Source organism: Hemibagrus wyckioides, linkage group LG07 (genome assembly GCF_019097595.1).
Source record: "Hemibagrus wyckioides isolate EC202008001 linkage group LG07, SWU_Hwy_1.0, whole genome shotgun sequence".
Lineage (NCBI taxonomy): Eukaryota > Metazoa > Chordata > Actinopteri > Siluriformes > Bagridae > Hemibagrus > Hemibagrus wyckioides.
This window is the reverse complement of record NC_080716.1, coordinates 18902401-18919900: the sequence shown is the minus strand read 5'-3', so window position 1 is coordinate 18919900 and position 17500 is coordinate 18902401. Positions and strand designations below refer to the sequence as shown.

The following is a 17500-nucleotide window of genomic DNA, read 5'->3' as shown; positions in this document are numbered from 1 at the left end:
TTAAACCGAGTCTAGGAATGAATAGGTTTGTTTGTATAGTGTCAATATAGTGACTGTACAAATTCCACACATTTCATTTACTGTTATTATGCACTGATTTTGTCAATTAGGTCATCTACTTTCACATCAGATCAGAGCTCATTTTAAAACAATCCAATAGAGATAGATTTAATTAAAGTTTATATAGAGTTTATATACATACTAGGCATACTGTCTCATTAAACATTAATCTGGAAGATTGCAGAAATTGATGTAATGCCTTTTCAAAGCTACCGATTGGACAGTTGTTATAATTAGTTAATTGACAGTGTACCTGTGGCTGCATTAAAAGGCCTAGCTTTAGATACAGTTAATATGTCCAAGCTCACATACTTGTTCTATGCACTAAAAGTATGCACGCTCTTTTCCTTTTATTATAAGCCGTTTCCCAGTCGATGGCAAATGATGTCAAATGCATGTAATGTGATGCCACTAGCTTTAGTAGAACATTGTGGAAATGTTTTTAAAATAAAACACACAAAATGAGCTTTTTTAAAGACGTGTAAGCCCCTGGTAGCCCCGCCCCTCTTTTGCTACGTAAGCAAAGCTGTGAGCATTGAGTGCATGGAGTGTCCAACATTTTGTTCCACACTTTCAGTGAAATTTCAGTGTGAATTTACATGACTCACACTATTTATTCTATAAAATGGCAGAGAATAGTGCATAAGTATGTGAACTGCGATGCACCAAGTATCTCTTTTTCCTTGATTCCATGGGACAATCCAGCGTAGTCGTGAGAAATAATTGTGGACCGGCACAAATCCAATTCCAAACAAAATAAGATACCATGATGATCTGTACAAACGAATGTATCCCAGTCTAAAAATATTGAGCCAACACAGACATTGAACCATGAAGCCTCAACTGTATCCAAAATTATTGAGGATGGGATTTTCTTTTCTTTTTAAATTTGTATACCAAAACAAGCCTTGCTTTTGGAAGATGGATATTTCATAGCAGATTTAAAATGAACTGGGACTACTCAACAAATGTCTCCATCTTAAGTTCTTTATTTAAAGGTTGCTGAATTTTTTCTGAGACTATGCCAAATTTTTTATTAATATGGCAAGTGTGCCGGGAAATGTATGCACATTCTGATTTTGGCCCGCAGGGGAAAAAAGGAGTAATTAAAATAGATGGTAGAAGGAAATGGAGCCTGGCAAAGGAAGGCCTGCATTACAGAATGACTTGTCAGGACTGCAGCTGTCATCATTCAAAGATCACTGAAGCCAGCAAGCCAAGAGAAGGTTGTGTGAGGTGGCAGTCCCTTTCTACCACTCACTGAAATTCTGAGGTTAACAATTAAGCGGACAATGCTGCACCCATGCCTGTGAGCCAGTTTATAATTTGGGTAAATATATAGTGAGATATTGTCATGTAAACAGAAAAATCCACCCTGAATAACTGTTTATAATCATATTTTTAATAACATGTGATGGACAGATCTATAATGCAGTCATTTATTTTGTGATAAATGACTTTATTAGTTTGAATCCTTTTCATTGACGTGATTTATGTTCACTTTGGTTAGCGTCATACTAGGTTGCACACATTGCTGTTCAACTACTTTCTGATAGTAACGATAGAGGGATTTATCCCAGATTCAATCTCTACTTAAAGAGACCAATTCAGCAGCACTTTAGTCCTTCTTTATTCTGTCTAGTCCTTTCAGCTCTTCATCTGTATGCTCTGCTTAAACCGATAAAGTTCCAGAGCTTAATCCAGTCACCATCTTGCTAGTCCAACTGCATCCTTTAGATCATTTTCACACATTTTATCGGTCATTTTCTTCAGGCTCAGGGTCTTTGGAGACTTTTCAATGTTTTAATTTCCAAGTCTGAGAGTGGTCCATAGAATAAATCCCTGGTCTTCTTAAAAACAGTGGTCTGGGTCTTGCTTCACCCAAACCTCAGTGTAGTCACATCAGGTGTGGAATTTTTTTTGCTGTTGTTATGCCAGGGAAAGGGTTGTTATGTTTATTGATAGCTAATACCAGACATTCATAGGACCGGAGCATATTTGTGTTTGGCGTGCTTGCACTGAGAGCATCATGAAAAATCTTGTTGTCTGCAAGAAGTGAAAAACTTCTTATTCGAAAACAGCAGGTGTTCCTGCATATTCTCTCTCATCCTCTCATTGGCCTGCATCTCAAAAGTGCTGTTCTTCACTGTTTGAGTGTTGGCACTACAGGAAAATAATAAAAAACAACAAAAGGATGAACCCATTGCCTACCATTTTGAAAACCTGAGTACATAAAAGTGATGCATGGAAGTGAGAATTTGAGCTTCCGAAAGCTTCAGAAAGGAATACTTCAATCCGAGCCCAGAAATGGTCCTGAGTGCTGACTTGATTATTCGGATCAAGTGTGAAAATGCCGGTAACTGCACTGCATTCTGGATAACTACTCGTGGAAATAGTGAAAATACAGCACCAGCCAACAAATTAGCACGTGTAAACATGTAAAAGTGTTTAATTTCAGGGAGCTTTCCTTTAAAGCTGTTTTATTCCAGTCTGCAAGCCCATTAAGCAGTCTTAATAAGTCTCCATTGTTTACATATTTTGACATGATTTTTTTGCATACAAATAAGCTTCCTCTCCTCCTTAATTAAGTAGTTAATTAGTAAATATTGTATTTTATCTGTAAATGTTTAAGGCTACAGTCAATATCTATCTATCTATCTATCTATCTATCTATCTATCTATCTATCTATCTATCTATCTATCTATCTATCTATCTATCTATCTATCTATCTATCTATCTATCTATCTATCGAGCTGCCTGCCTGTCTGTCTATCTATCTATCCATCTGTCTATCTATCTATCCGTCCGGCTATCTATCTATCTATCTATCTATCTATCTATCTATCTATCTATCTATCTATCTATCTATCCATCTATCTATCTATCTATCTATCTATCTATCTATCTATCTATCTATCTATCTATCTATCTATCTATCTATCTATCTATCTATCGAGCTGCCTGTCTATCTATCTATCTATCTATCTATCTATCTATCTATCTATCTATCTATCTATCTATCTATCTATCTATCTATCTATCTATCTATCTATCTATCTATCGAGCTGTCTATCTATCTATCTATCTATCTATCTATCTATCTATCTATCTATCTATCTATCTATCTATCTATCTATCTATTGAGCTGCCTGTCTATCTATCTATCTATCTATCTATCTATCTATCTATCTATCTATCTATCTATCTATCTATCTATCTATCTATCGAGCTGCCTGTCTATCTATCTATCTATCTATCTATCTATCTATCTATCTATCTATCTATCTATCTATCTATCTATCTATCTATCTATCGAGCTGCCTGCCTGTCTGCCTGTCTGCCTGTCTATCTATCTATCTATCTATCTATCTATCTATCTATCTATCTATCTATCTATCTATCTATCTGTCTGTCTGCCTGTCTGTCCGTCCGTCCGTCCGTCCGTCCAGCTGACCGGCTGTCTTTGAAACTAAAAATAGCTACATTGTTTCAAATTACACAGTGAAGGAGACAATGCATGTGACTTCAAGCAAAGGGAATTTTTGTAATGCAAGGTCATGTTTCCTTAAAAGAACATTCAGAATTATGTCAGCTGATGCGTTTGCTGTTAATATGTCCAATATAGACTTTTGCAAGATAAACCTTTACACTTAATATGAAATCTTGAACACATTCCATATATTACCAGCTTATTACAACATTGGATAGTCAATTGAGTGAAAAAAAAATTCCCTGTTCATTATACTATTCATCTGAGTCCTGCAGCTGAACTAGTTTGGTGCCTGCCAGCATTCTAGTAATCAGGAGCCGCAGTGGCTTCAAAGCACTTTTAGAAAAACTATTAAAATCTATTACAATCGATCAAATGTAATATTGACTGCAACCTAAACCTACTATCTAAATAATATGTCTGGTCAGTAGGACAAGGAGTGCTGATGATTAAAGCTGGCAAAGATGGCCAGTGGAGGTGGAAGGGGAGCCATTGATTAAATGGATGTGAGAGCGAGGGCGGATGATACAGAGAATTTGGAACTGCAGTGCTTCAGAGGCAAGAAACGAAAGGGTGTGATTTGTATAGTGGTATACAGATGTAAGACTTAGAGATAGAGTGGAGTGCACCAGAACTAAAGTGGGACTATGTTGAGTGAGATAAGAGGAAAGACTTTAAGAGATACAGTGAGGTAAAAGAAGAAGAAAGGATGGAGGATGGATGTTTCTGCAAGAGGTGCTTCGTTCAGGTCACACCGAATAGATGTCTGGTCTTTTAATTAATTCCACAGTAGTCCAAGGAGGTGTGTAGCTGAACGGCAGCGTTCTTCTACTTTTAGCTTACAGCTCTGTGTTGGAGACAAGACTGTAGAGACTGACTGACATGTGCACACACACACACACTTTCATACACACACACATATACACACACACACACACACACAAACACACATGCTTATACCCTCCAGAACTACTGTCACAGTAGTTAAAGTGAGATAATTTATTTCTAGTTCCCGTTAAACTGCTCTAAGCCATGGGGCTGACACAGAAAGAGAATGAGAGAGACGTTATTAGGAACAGACTCCAAGTCCCCAAAGCATATGTTTTATTTGACAGTAGCAGTCTGTAAACACTATTCCAGCGATAAAGCCCCCATGTGTCACAGAGTACCCCTGGCTGAATGCCACTTTTGCCCTGTATGTGTGTGTGATTGTTTGTGTGTGTGTGTGTGTGAGAGAGAGAGAATAAGTGAGAGACAGACCAGTCTTCCTGCTGCTTGCTCAGTGATGATGACGGTGTGAAGCAGTATAGAAGCTCTGCAAACATACATAGATGAACGATGCCACAACCGAGTGAGCCTGATGATTGTCCTGGTGGGCTTCATCTCAGATCCATAAACCCTGTCTGCTTTATGAGAGGCTTTTAGCCAGTGACGTTTAATGATTGGAAGCCATGGCAGAGTCTTAAAAATTGATTTGAAGCAGTGGAGATTAGCAACCAAGGCTGGCAGCTTTCACCTGACTTTCTTAAAATAAGCTAGATATAACTCAATTTTAACTGCAGTGCAAAAATCATAAAATAAAGAATTTTATAACTGTTTTTTCATTGTTTACAAAAATAGATTATGGAACCAAGGAAGAGATTATAGCTGTTATTGTCTAGGTCCCCCCATAATACTTTTTTTGCACTGGTATTTTAGGAGGTTTTACACATTTGAATCCGGTTTGAAGTGTTTATAATCGTGTACCACCAGGTTTAACAGCCACATAAAGAAATTAAGAATGCTTTTCAATTGAATCTCAACCTAACTAGTCTGTATCATACACTATATTGTCAAAACTTTGTGTACCCTGACTATCACACCCTAACCCTAACGCTAACATTCTACATATGCTGTATCTGCATCACACTGTACACTGTACACATGACTGCAGAAGGGACATTGTTCATATCACACTCTCCGGTGTTTAGAGTAATTTATAATCACACTCTTCGGTGTCACCAAAATGAGGATGAGATTCCATTTGAGTCTGGATCCTCTCAAGGTTTCTTCCTCATACCATCAAATGGAGTTTTTCCTTGCCACAGTCGCCTCAGGCTTGCTCACTAGGGATGATTTTGTCTAACATCTAGGACTTTTTGCACCTAGGACTTTAAGCACTTGTTCATTGTTCATTGTTATAAGTGCTATACAAATAAAATTGAATTGAATTGAATATGTACGTGTTGAACATCCCATTCCAGATGTAGTCCCCCTTAGTAGAAGGTAGATAGTGCTTTCTAGCAAGCGTGTTCAGCTGCAATGTGACACAGCATGAGCATTAGATGAGGTTGGCTCCACATGTATGGGGAGGAGGCAGGAATCATAAAGCCTTCAACCGTTGCATCATACTCAGTTCACAGAATTCAAAAAGATCCCTATGATACGTTTTCTGTGTACTATTTATAGTTCCAGCTCATGGTAATTGCACATACACTACAAATGCAGAACTTAGTATTTCTTTAATGATCCCAGCTAACACACTCTGCTCTGCTGTAATTCTGTTTAAGGCTATTTAAATGTACCTAGCCCTATGCCCCTTCAATTAATTGTGCAGCATATACCACATATTATTATTAAAGTGTCTAGATTTTATTTCCCCAAATATTGTGTGTGTGTGTGATTGTCAGATGGGAGCTTCTCAGCTTCAAACGCAAGGGTTAGCATGATCAAAGGCAGCGTTTAGCGCTGTGTGTTGCTATCACATCACCGGCAGCTCCACAATCAGGAGCTCCAATTATAGCTTTCAAAGAGGAAGTTGCTTTCAGTGTCTCTCTCTTTCTCTCTCTGTGTTTTTTTCCCCCACTGCAGCCTAATGTCTGAACACATGGATTATGTGCTCTGCATAGAAAGAATAGCCCACATCTTACATTAATCAATTTTTTATGGTTATTATTTTGACTTGATTCTGCAGCTTTTATTTCTTCATTTGTAGAAATTGCCATGAGAATGTGTAGGCTTACATTTTGCAGAAGATTGTCATTTTTCGGTTAATCAGACAGGAAGTGACTAATTCTGAAAAATAATAACACCTGACACTTTTGTTAAAAAGTTGTATTATACGTGATTTGGCCTCACATGAAGTGATACTACAAGTAACCACGAGGGATGTTTTAATGGTTTGCAGCAGGAGAACTGAAAGAACCACGCACAGCACTTTTTTTATTCCTTCGTGAATCTGCGACTCTGTTGGTGGTCTGTTTTCTGAAATTTGTGTGTGCCTTTTAAAATGCCCTTGTGTTATATGCAGGCTTGGTGTGTAGAGGAGATTTCTGCCTGTTTTGGCGGAAACGCTGCATGTTTGCCTAAGGCTGTTCATTATTACGCATGCAAACATAATCGGAAATAAGCATCTATATTCCATCTCATTTTAGAGACATATCCAGAAATGTAACCTCTACAGCATATTCATTTCAAGAACATTACGCAGTGTTGGATTTCAGTTTTGATGGATGGATAAAAACACGTCCATTAATTTCCTAGGTAGTTGTTTTTTAATCGATTGTGTTACTTTGTGAGATAAAACATGAGACTTTTCATAGACTGTGGAAGTTCCCACTGTCGTAGGTATGGAAAAATTAGCACAAACCAATTAGTTACAGAGGTCAAGATGAATATATATGAAATCTAACTTTTTCACTTCTGAATGTTATTAAAAACAGCGACATTTCACCTGCTGAAAAGGCTTTGGGGGATTTAAAATGAGTGATTTTGATGGGTTTAATATAAATAAGAAAAGCAATGACAGCCAGATGTGCTTCTAGCCTCCGGTTTGACCTTTTGTACCCTTTAAAATGAGGTTTTTTATTATTAGATTTTGCAGTATAGAGTTTACTGTTGAATGAAGCTGTTTTAGTAGTATTGTACAGCTAATACTTTTATTATCTGCAGCACAATATTACACCAAGCTTCAGCTGTACACCAGGATACGGTTGCACGTTTTTCAGAGCTAATTCTGAAGCGGGGCAGATGTGATTACTGAGCAAATGCCTTAGTGTTAAGCTCTTTTCTGATATGATTACTGAGTGAATGGCTCGGTGATATGCCGTGTTCTGTAGTGGAACAGACTTTACTTCTGGATGCTGGTGAGCAGTGGTGGCAGTGAGTCATTTCATTTTCTGCAGGTTCCAATACTGTGCCCTTTCCCTTTTTGAAAAAAAGAGGGAGATAGACATAAAATAGCATGTGCATTCACTTGAAGGACAGAAGACAGACATAACCTTTCTTTTTCCTCTTACAAATTCAAGGAAAATTAAAGCTATAAAATGACTAGTGCTTCCTCCACTCATCCACCTGCCCTTTCAGTTGATCTCGGTTCTGTCCCTTACATTCCTCAACTATTTTAATATTAACACGTCTGTGCAAACCTATGCATTTGGGGCACTGATTAGGGTTAACTTCCCACAATTGTAAATAGGGATTCTGTGTTTCATGCCAAGGAGCTGTGAATCTTCTACTGATTTATCTTGAAACTCTCTCTCTCTCTCTCTCTCTCTCTCTCTGTGTGTCCATCTCTATCATTGCTACCTCTCTCACAGTTCCACTGTAATAACAATAATAATGTCTACTTCCTTTCAGTTGTAGCACTTTGTGAAAGAGTAAGAAGCACTTCATAGTGCTGTTGGAACATCAGTAATCAATAGCTATGCTAGCCACATGGTCTGGGCTTGTATCTGGCTCAAGTCTGAAAGAAAAGAACAGATCTTCTTGTCAGTGCCAAGGGCTTCAGAGAGCATTACATTTATTGAGCTAATCACATTAAGAGTAAACTAGTTAATGTCTTGTTTTTCATATATAGGCAATGAATATGACAGTAACAGATATCCCCGCAGAAGGATGCACACTCTTGCACTGTATTACCTTGTGGTTGATAGATTTTCTTACAGAATCATGTAGTTATTTAAACGGATGCTAATTATCCAGCATGATCTGGCAATATATAGATCATCTCAGTCACACATACACACACTTGCATGGGTGTTTTATACAGTGACAACGGCATATGATTAACTGCTTTAGACCCTTTTGGGTAGTTATTCACATTACTGCTCTCTGTGTGACAGTTTGGAATTGCACTGTCAGTTTGTTGGAACAATTTTGCACTCTCTGTAGACGAGAACGCCAGGATGTAGTATAATGTTCCTGAGAACTGCACTGAGAGTTGTTAATCATGGGCTGCTGATGTACCTGTAGTTTCTAATGATAGCATATTGCTGAGGCTCCTTCATATACCTGTTGTCAACAGTAAAAAGGGCACACACACACACACTCACACATTTATGCAGTTTTTCTCTGTCTCTCTCCTGCTGCGCTGCCACCTGCTTGTTTGTTAGTGCTGGGTCGTCAAGGCCGTTGCTCTCTTTTCCTGTCCAAACACACTCAGGATATGCGACTGATGAAGGTCACTTTGACTGTGCTGACTCCAGTGGCTGTTCTCTAGTCAGTGGGCACCTAGATTAATAAGGCTGAGTCATTCCTGCTGATTCGGACACTGACCTAAGGCCTGTTTATAACTTGAAAAGCACTGTAAACAAAGTGTTGGTTTCATGCTAAAATTTGCTTGTTTTCTTTAAGGTTTTGCATTGTCTCTGTTTTTTTTTTCCTTTACATTAAAAAAACATTTTGTATTGCCTATCTGCTTTTTTTTACTTGACATTAGCCCTTCCCCTCATTCATCATTTGGGCTTGTCGTTTGGTCTGATCTTCTCTTTGTCGTTTTTTCTGTTGTTTCTTCTCTCATTTCTGTTCTCATTTGCTGGTAATGGTGTGTGTAGGTAGACTTTCCATTACCACTTCCTGCCTTGAGTGAATTTCATAAACTCAAGACGGAGACAGATATGTGTGCAAACTCAAACTTAAACACACACACACACATGCACATGGTATATAGTATAAGGACCCACGAACCCACTAACTCCCATTACTCTACAGCTAATTAAGATACTGCATTAAACACGGCCAAGCGCAGAGATGTAAATGTCACTGCAAATACACAATCAACTAATTCTAAACTATGATTTTCTGCCTTAAGATAAAAGGATGCATGGTTATTTAGTCTTTATGTAAGCTTTTATTCTACTGTGTTCCCATGTAAAGATATGTTCAGGGCCCAGAGTGTATTTTTTGGAGTAGAATGTGACAAAAACGTCACCTTGTAAAAGTTTTCCATTCTCTTTAAATTAATGAATGACCTTAATATGCAGAGCCCAAACTGCCTAAATGGGAAATACCTGGAAATACCCCCTTGTGAGTATACTCACTCATATTAAGACCTTTAAACAATGTCATAGTGATGTATGAAGCAGTCAAATATTTCTTCTTCTCCCCTGTGCAAGTTGAAGCAACAGGTGACTGTTCTTTATAGCTGGGGATAGCCTTCTATCATTTTCCCATACTTTAATGAATATTCTTTCTTGCATTTCTTCCCTGTTGGGTTGGTTTATCTCCTCCAAATGTTCTAGGTTGTTTGGATTAGGTTGGACTGAGCTGTGGGTGTTTACTTCCTTGGAACTGAGCATCTTAAGGACACTCTGTTTGACTTTGACGTCCTCTGCGCTGACTGTGCAGTGATGTCTATGTCAGTATAACATGCTTGGCTAGCAGATTTAGAGACTGGCTCAGAGTCAGACACAGCTGTGATCTGGCCCAAGCCCCACAGCTTGTCTATGTTCAATGATAACTGATAAGCCTTGCAAGAAGCCCAGAAAGCCTTTTTATCAGAGCTCTCCTTACAGTTCAATGCCCGGTTATATTTCTTGCCTTATCAGAGGAGCACAAAATGCTCTGTCTACCATCATGTGTGGGAGATTCCTTCAGGCTGATAATAATTCTAGCTGAGCTACAATGTTCTGCTGGTCTCAGCAGCATCTAAGGAGGGGTCTGGGTTGGCTGCTGTCAGCTTAAAGGCACCCCTGACCGGTTTGAAAGATGGCTGCACCCCAAATAGAGTTGAATGGGAAATGCGATCCATAATCCTGAATGAACGCTTTCTCACAACACTTGAAAAGAAAAAGTTTTCAAAAAATTTCAGTCAAAGCTTTCAAAAAGCCTTTTGCTTTTAAGAAGCCTCATGCCCAAACTCTGATGTGTTTTATGATGCGTTCTGGCTAATCTGATAAATCGGTAGGTTTGGCCCGTTGGGTGTTGCCATGTGGCTGCAGTTGATACCTCTGTTGTGTTGCGGTGGTCTCAACAGACAAAGTGCTATGTCGTTCAACTGTGTTGCGGACCTAGTATTACATTTACTTATCCAGACGACTTCCATTAATCACATTTATAAAACTGAGCAAATGATGGTTAAGCAGTTAAGGGTCTTATTCAAGGGCCCAGCAGTGGCAGTTTAGTGGTCTGGGGCCTAAAACTCACAATCTTCCAGTCAGTAGTCCAATGCCTTCAACCACTCAACTACCATTAGTTCTAGACTAGGACTGGGACTCCTACCAGCAAGATTGAATGAGCTGTGAATCAGCCCCCTTTTAGAGAAATACATTCTGCTGATAAGAGGGTATGCTCCAATGCAAATAGCGAAACAGCTTGAATTTCCAGTGCATATCACCTGATACCCAGGATCCTGATTTTAGGGATCGCTGAACAACAGCAAGTCCCTATTAATGCTAAAGGTGTATTTGACTGCCATTGCAGTACATCAAAGCACCATGGGTCCCTTAGGGTCTCACAGATTAATAACTGAATGATTAAAGGCACCAAGGTACCTCCACCTGCCATAATCCACTGGGAGGATAATGAGGGAACTTTCCCCATGTGCTGGAGCCCCTTAAGAAATTATATATCTCAATGGATTCTATAACTGATGACTGATAACTGGAAATAAGCCAGGTCAGATATTAGGGTGATGTTGTGGTTGAATCTGGGATATCTGCCCAAGCTTATGTCACCCAATTTTTTGAACCTGTTGATTGGCCTTGCATCCTTCAGTAAGGCTGAGCTTGTAAAATGTTCTTCGCTGCGGTACGTGCCCTATGATATTATTTGGATTGCAGCCATCTGATCCTCCTGTCTAAGCAGAGGCTGACCCACTGTGTGCTAGATGTCATCTCTTTGGCATATAGATTCATGGTACCACTCACTGAAGTCTATCTCAGCATTGCTATTCTACTACCTTCTAGAAATTTTTCAGTCTTAGCACTGCGCCTGCCAGTGGTGTAAATGCAGTGGGCACTCTTCAGGGTAGTCTTAATGTGAGTCCTATTCCTCATGTTCAGTGAAGTGGATTAAGATGGCTGTATAGTGACAGCATTTATTGGTACTTATGTAATGTGACTAGCTTTATGTGAAAATTTATCAGTATAAGCAGTATTTCGGTTTCAGTTATCGGAAAAGGAAACACAAAAGCTTCGAAAAAGTGTCCTTTTAAGAGATATGATAAGCACCTGTAACCAGCTGTTAATGTGAGTTTTTTTTTATTATTGAGAAACTATTTAGGAGTTTAGGATTATTTTTAAAATTAGTAGGCTAGCTATGTACCTTGGTTTGTACTGGGCTTTCCCGTACATTTTCTGAGCCATACTGAAATGTGATTTTTTTGTCTACATTCAGCATCAGTGTCTTTATTATGAATGTTTGTATATAGTCACATTGATACGAATGGACTTTGTCCCCATCAACTTCATTGATGGATACAAGCCATTGGTTAAGCCTCATTGGTTTTGCCTAGTGGAGTCAGCAAGAAGATGGACGTAGTCAATAGCTTTGGAAGGCATCATGCCTCATAACACATCTGTCATGGATGGCAAATTTTGACTGATGTCATGAATATACAGACCGTAAAACTTCATCTGTTGCTCAACTCCAGTGTTTGTGAACTGGAAAACTCTTGGGCATGATATCTATGTTTTACTTGCTTTATGGAAATCGATTCCTCCTTGGAGCTCTTAGAAAATGCAAATGTGACTTCCTTTTATGTATTATGTTCGTACCAAAAAAATAATAATAAAATATGCAAAAATGCACTTCAGATGGCACAGCAATACTAAAACAAAGAACACTAACCCTCTTCCAGAACCCAAGCCAATGTCCGCTTTAGAAAAAAAAAAAAAGTATTTCAGTACACCAGCACTAACAATTTTCACACCTGAATGTGCACTGTGAGAGCGTTGCTCGCATCTCAAGACATCACACCCAGAATAGTGCTAGTGTTGTGTGCTGCCTGGATCTGTCAGAGCTCAGCACAGCAGGTGAGAGGAGAGTTCAGCTGACAGTGTATACAGGTTAGGATTCAAGATCAGTGCATAATACAGGTGTGGATTTAGATGAGAGAACAGGCTGATCAGGTGAGGAAAAACTTGGACAGGAGGCCAGCATTTCTCTTGCTCTCCTCTTTAGGACCTGATGGCATTATCAGCACTAAATTTATAATCAGCACTAAATTTCCATTAATGAAACTGATAAAACATAGACACTACCCATTTCTCCATTAGTATCTTTGCATCTGTTTGTTTCCCACCCTGCTCTTCTTAATGCAGTCTGCATTTTCATTCATTATGGCCATGTGCTTCAATCCATTGCCTTTATTGGAGTAATTAAAATGAAACCCACCAAATTAGTGCACGCTTGATTAAAATGTTCTTACTGATGAGCAGCAATGCCTTAGTGCTGATTAGTATGGACGTTTTCCTTAATAAACTTGTTGAGTCTGCCTTTAAGTAGCATGGCTTTGCATAGCTGTCTAAAGTTCTGTTAAGTAACAAGACCAATAAAAGTTCAGTGAATTGTTCTAAGTATCTAACAAATATCTAACTATATACATTCTGGTTATTTGGTGTAATTTATGAACACTGAGTTTACAATAGACTGGTTAATTTCTATAATATGACTGTGTGTAGACCAAAACATGAACTAAAAAAGCCTTCCTTTTACTTCCCAACACTGTGAATAGAATTTAGATTGTCTACAGTTTACTATTTTGTCTGTGGTCCATGAGATGAGATTTTTTTTATATACTATACCGTTCTCTCTTGCAGACTAACCTCATTACGTGCTTAGCCCTGTGGGGCTCTTCCTGTCAACAGAAGGACTTGTTTGATTGCCAATTTTCTTCCCAGTTATTTCATTAAAGCTGTTACACTGACAAGACCTGACTGCTTGCGTTTACCTTCTGATTATTGCTTGCTTATTTCCAGCCATGCGTACTTTCATGTGTGATAACTGCAGGGCAGAATGAGAGAACAACATGAATTCTTTGTTGTCCTAATTGGTCTTTTTTTTGACCTTCTGAGGAAGAGAATAAATAATATGAAGCTTAGTTGGAAGTGACATAAAAAGCATTTGACAAAATGGAACTACTGAGGAAGAGGGGCTTTCAATCATTTGTTTTAACTCAAGTCATTCTGCTGGACCCTGAGCTAAAATTGTGGTTGTTTCAGACAGCACTCAGAGTCTTGTGCCTGCTACTAAGAGATCTCTCAATCATGTCAGAATCAGCAGTAGTCCATGTTTTTAAGTATGGGCACCTCCAGCTAGGCTCTGGTTCTGCTCACAGCAATGCAGTATCAAAGAGAGTATCACATTTTCTTGCGCTTTGATTGGATTGTATTTACAGCGCTACTGATGTGTTGTTTGTGATTTCAAGTACAGCATAATCCTGCCAGAGACAAACTGAGTTTGAATCAAGGTCATGCAAGAATCTCCGGAGACGTGCTGGTTTCCTCTGCAGGATCGCAAGAATCTTCCAAAAAATATCAATCCTAATATGAATGCCACTTAAAAATACTATTTAAAAAAAAACAAACTATTTTTATATGAATTACATAAAATCTGAAATTATTTTTTTTGGCCTAAGTATAATGTTTAGATTAGATAGTGGACCATACAAGCCCTTTTTGTGTTATAAGAATGTGTGTTTCTCTACAGACCACAGACCCACAAGTGCCTGAGGCTAAACAATCACAATCAGGTGAATATCAACAAGTTCATGTGAGAGTAGCAATGAAAAACCTCTATGTGGCTTAAGGTCACATTATACTGTGCTGATGCAAGCCAGACTACATAGGCTTGATATTAAATATGCTCATATTACAATCAGAGGCTTTTATATAGACTTATATAGACATAGACATCAAGGTTATTGAATCTAACAAGCTGGGTAGTGCCATACTGAGTAGAGAAAGATAAATATTTAACTGACCCATTCATATGGATTCTTCTTACCTGCTTTAACACAACAGGCATGGTGTAAATAATGGATAGAGCTTCCAAAGTTGCTTCTGATACGTGCAGGGTTCAACACCAAGGTTGATGCAAACTGGGCTGAACCATGATGGCTATAGCTGCAATAACCACACCTATCTGGAGATGCCCTTCCAAATTTCTTGCTAACTTTGTTACGATAAGATCTTTGTTATGATAATCATTCATCTGTACACTATAATTGGGGAAAAGCTGTTTTATAGTATTTTACTTCCAGCAAGCTATATGGAGCAGTTTACACTGTATGACATGTCCTTGCCACAGCACTATGTATTGTAACTAATTCCACTCAGTAATTCTGAGCTGTATTCAGCATGCAGGGCCGCTAGTTACTACAAGCACTCATCCTTACCTTTTGCTCTTGATTTCTAGGCTATGTAGTCTAGTCTTTGCATCCACTCATTTAAACTCAGCTCTCTCTTGTTAGTGTGGGAATCTCGTAACCCAGCTTCAGGAGCTTTAAAAATTGGCTGGGAGAGTGTTAGTGTGGCAGCCCTTTGCCATGAGGAGGTTTAGCAGGGAGTCTTTGCTCAGCAGGCTTGCAAAAAAACTGCCATGTACTATATTTGGCCATCTTAGCTGCACAGTGCATCCTGTAAGACATTACTTGTGGAGGGGATGGAGAGAGGGAGGGATGCAGGGAACATATGTCACCACTGATTGTGATTTACCAGCATGTCTGGGCAGCTGAAAGATGGTGCATTTTGAAAAGGTTGAAAGGGTTTCCAGAGAGTTAACAACTTATTTGACTTAGAAGCCTTCTGACAGAGGGCATAAGACCAAGAATGCACGTGTCTGCCAGCAGCTGTGCTTCAACGTGTGTGTGTGTGTGTGAAGGACACATGCAGGATAAGTATGAAGTATAAGTTAATGAAGTGAATTCTGAAAAGGGTCTCACCAAAGATAATTAGGACAGAATATAACCACACACACACACACACATGTGCACACACAAATATGACTTTGCAAATGGAAAGCACCTACAGCACACATAATCAGCTTGCTCACCGCAGATAATCTTGACACACACATGGTTTCTCCACAGAGACACACACTCTGTCCTTGGGAAACAAAGGGATGTGGTCCTGACTCAAATTAATTGAGCCAATTAAGGATTTGAATTCTGGTGTGATGAGCAATTTTCATGCACACACAGAGCGACACGGGTGAAATGGAAAACAGGTTGGACAAAGGACAAATGTCAAGCACTGTGTGGGAGCGTGTGTGTGTGTGTGAGAGAGAGAGAGAGAGAGAGAGAGAGAGAGAGAGAGAGAGAAAGACAGTTGTATACAGACACCACTCTGACACAAAGCCTGCTCTGGAGTATCTTGGCCTCAACATCCTCTGTTTCGTCATTTATGTCCTTGTTCTTTTTGTGGGTGCGTTAGGAATAAACCTGTTCGGAAATTGAACAGGCTTTATATGATAATATCCAGAGTTTACTTTCCTTTAAGTAGAATTAGCAATGCCAGCCATACTGCAAAGTATGTTTAAATTTAAAACAAGGCAGAATGTTGTTATTTTTTTCTTAGTTTTCTCTGATTTTTGCCTTTGTATTTCATCTTATTTCGAGAATCAAATGAAAAGGCAAACAAGACGCTTTCCAAACCTTTCCCACTTAGTCTTCTCATCTTTTCCTACCACTATTTTCATCTTATTGTCTCTCCTTTTCACTCTATGCATGAAAAATCACAATGCTAAGCATTTCTTCTTACCATTTTGATTCGTTCTTCTCCAGTGCCCACTTTATCCTGGTCAGGGACACAGAGAATCCAGAGCTAATTCCAGAAACACTAGAGTTGTGTCCCACTGTCGAGGGGTTGTATCATCTCAAATTGAATATTATTTTACTAACTAGAAGTATAAACCATTTTCCAGGTGAAAAAAAAAGTGTAATAGGACATAAGTAGAAACTGAATAGACATGTCAAGTCAAGCACATTTAAAATCTTCACTGACCAGATTTTAAAAGCGAAAAGCATCAAATACAACCAAGTTAAATCCAAAGAAACAAATAACAAATACAAATAATAATGCAAATAACAAATATAGCCAGAGTCGCCATGTCCATTCACATTGATTGGGCATGATTGTCAAGCCTAGTGGATTTTATATTATTTTATTACATTATATATTATTTTATATTACTAGTAGATTTTATATTATATAGATATTAGCAGCTCTGTGTTCGTACCCGAAAAGATCACAAAACTTTCATCCACAGAGATGATGAGCAATTTACCCTCACAGGGTATAAAGATGATGGTTCTTAATCCATTTGTGTCACATGTTTCTGTCTCGTGCATACTGTGCCCCCTTAAAAAAACATGGGTGTACAGAATGATGCCCCTGAATATAGCAATAATAATCGAAAGAATAATATAGGAGAGAGAAAAAAATCTGCATCCTGCGTCTACACCAATTTCTCACATAAGCGTAACTCCACAAATTCATTAACGCCCCTTCGGAGTCCGTATTAACTACTTGCTGTGACAATAATTGTTTCTCAGTAAAACACTTTGTCTTGATTATGCTTCTGCTTTGTGCAAACCTGTATTGAATTGATGTCTGTATTCAAATTTGTAAGGAGTCCTGCACTCTAGTTTTGGCCATTTAGTGCATCACTACACCCTTAATTATATGGGCCAATTATTGTGTCTGTATTTCATCCAGATGCAATTATGCACATTTAGAAAAAAAAATGTT

At 38.6% G+C, this 17500-nt stretch overlaps 1 protein-coding gene across 2 annotated transcripts in view; it reads left to right on the top strand.

The window, feature by feature from the left end:
* Positions 1 to 17500, top strand: part of slc8a4b (solute carrier family 8 member 4b) — a 57758-nt gene that overhangs the window by 3394 nt on the left and 36864 nt on the right. The window lies entirely within an intron of this gene.